Raw genomic sequence first — 2,282 nt, 5'->3', positions numbered from 1 at the left:
GCTCTGGTTTCCTTCCTCACTTCAAAGATATATGGGCTATGGTAAGTAAGTTGTGGGCATGCAACATTGAAGCCAGAAGCATGCTGATGCTTGCTGGCTGTCCCCAACACATGCTTGGACTGTGTTGGTTGTTGATGTGAATGACGCATTTCAGTGTATGTTTCGATGTTTCAATGTACATACGACAAATAAAACTAATCTAATCTAATCTGTATCTCAGTACATGTGACAATAATAAACCAATTCCAATTCTTCTTATATCTAGTCTTCCCACTCAACCTACGAAATTAAGAACTGTAGACAGTATAAAAATGCATGTTCTTTTCCATTTCCTTGCTTAGCTGAACCAGCATAGTGTCTTTCTCATGTTAAATAATGAACATTATAGCTTAGCCAGGAGGTGAAGTGCGACTGTGATGATGAAGTCGCTCCATTTCACCTCTGTAGCCATAGGCTATTGGATGCAATTATGAGGACAGTGATAAGTGATAAGACTCAAGGAACAAATGGCTTGTGGTGTGAGCAGGGACCAAGGAGAAAGCTATTGGAGCAAGGCTGTATGTGTGCTCTAGTCTGGAGGAGAGAGATGAAGACCTCAGTGGGTCAACATATAGACAATAGCTGATGGATACTCACAATGAAATGCTCTTTGCACTGAAAAAAAAATGTAATCAACACAAGGAGAAGACTGAAGACAGATATTGTCCTGGTATAGAACTTAGTACGTCATACCTCAGTCTGATCGTCAGTGTCTCCAGAAACCTCCAGGCTCTGACAGTCCTCCTGACTATTATTTGATTATTTTCACCTATGCCTTGTTTTAGTCATCAGTTTTGTTTCTCTGTTTAAGTTCCCTCTGGTTTATCTGTCTTTGCTCAGTCTTGTGTATAGTGATTCTCAGATCGTAGCCTGTGTTCTCTACAAACCAACCCACTAGTGAAGATTCTTTGTTCAATTCTACCCTCATCTCAGGTCTCCTCTGCACTTGGTCCAAGCCTCTCCCGGTGGTCCAATGGTTGAAGAATCGGAGCTTCACCATAACAACCTCAGATCAAACCCAGCCTGGCAATACAGAATCCATTCTACAGATGGATCTTGCATTTTACACTTCCATCTGTACATCTGAAGGTGTGGGTCAGCAGACATCATGCTTGTGGGCTAAAATAAGATTCACAGCTGTCCGGCAATCTGCCCTCCAATGGATTACAAGAAGTAAAAATCAAAAAGCTTGCCGATGCTGCAAATCTGATGTAAGAAGAAAAGTCCTGGAAATTCACTGCAGTCCAGGCAGCGTACGTCCAAAGTGAAAAGTGTTACTGATATATTTTAGATAAAAAAATGGTTTGAGTGGTGCTCCTTAAGAGAATAATAGATATGGATTCTGATTTGTTTATCATATGTACATCAAAACATATGGTGACATGTATTGTTTGTATTAACAACCAACACAAGCTAATGATGTGACGGGGGCAGCCTGTAAGTGTCGTCACACATTCTGGCGCCAACTTAGCGTGCCCGCAGTGCTGGGCAGAACAACACAGAACACAAGTAACAAGGCAACAATATGAATCCTAACAAGGCCTGTTCCTCCATGCCACTCACTCATGCACATACACAGTTCTCCAACTCCAGGACACTCCTCCAGCAAACTCAAGGATTTGCAGATATTGGACTGAAAATTCTCGTTGACTCACAGACCCAGGCTTCCGCAGACTTCTGATCAGCCTTTGAGCTTCAATCTTCAGTATCGATCCATTCAGGGACTCAATGATGATAAGGACTGAGCACCCTGATCACTAGGCCTCGAAATCCATTCTCCCTGACTCATGTACCTAGGGGGTCAATGTCCCTCCTACCTCCTGTCTGCACAGAATTCTGATCCCGGAAATCACTGACGACTCGCTGTGAATCCAAGGGACATAGATCTCGGTCGTCACTCAAGAAGACTGTATTTATCTTCCTGAGCCTGCCTTTGGCCACTCTTCTTGTCAGAATCAGAATAATGCACTCCAGGAGTGCATGAAAAGAGCTACTTTTTAATCCTGGTGGCGAATGAGATTTTGAGGGCAGAGTTTCATGGCAGTTTTTCTGATTTGAGGAGTGACCAATCAGCAAGAGGCAGTGAGTAAAAAGAGCTACCTTTCCGTCAGGTCTGTGTTCAAGATTTAAAAGCAGAGCTTCAAGCCTGTTTTCCTTGAGTTGGACAATTCATGTCAGGGCTGCATAAAAAGAGCTACTTTTTAAATCAGGTGGGCGTTTGCGATTTCAAAAGGCAGTGTTTT

Source organism: Hypanus sabinus, chromosome 14, assembly GCF_030144855.1.
Source record: "Hypanus sabinus isolate sHypSab1 chromosome 14, sHypSab1.hap1, whole genome shotgun sequence".
NCBI lineage: Eukaryota > Metazoa > Chordata > Chondrichthyes > Myliobatiformes > Dasyatidae > Hypanus > Hypanus sabinus.
The sequence above is the reverse complement of the archived record's forward strand: the minus strand, read 5'-3'. Positions refer to the sequence as shown.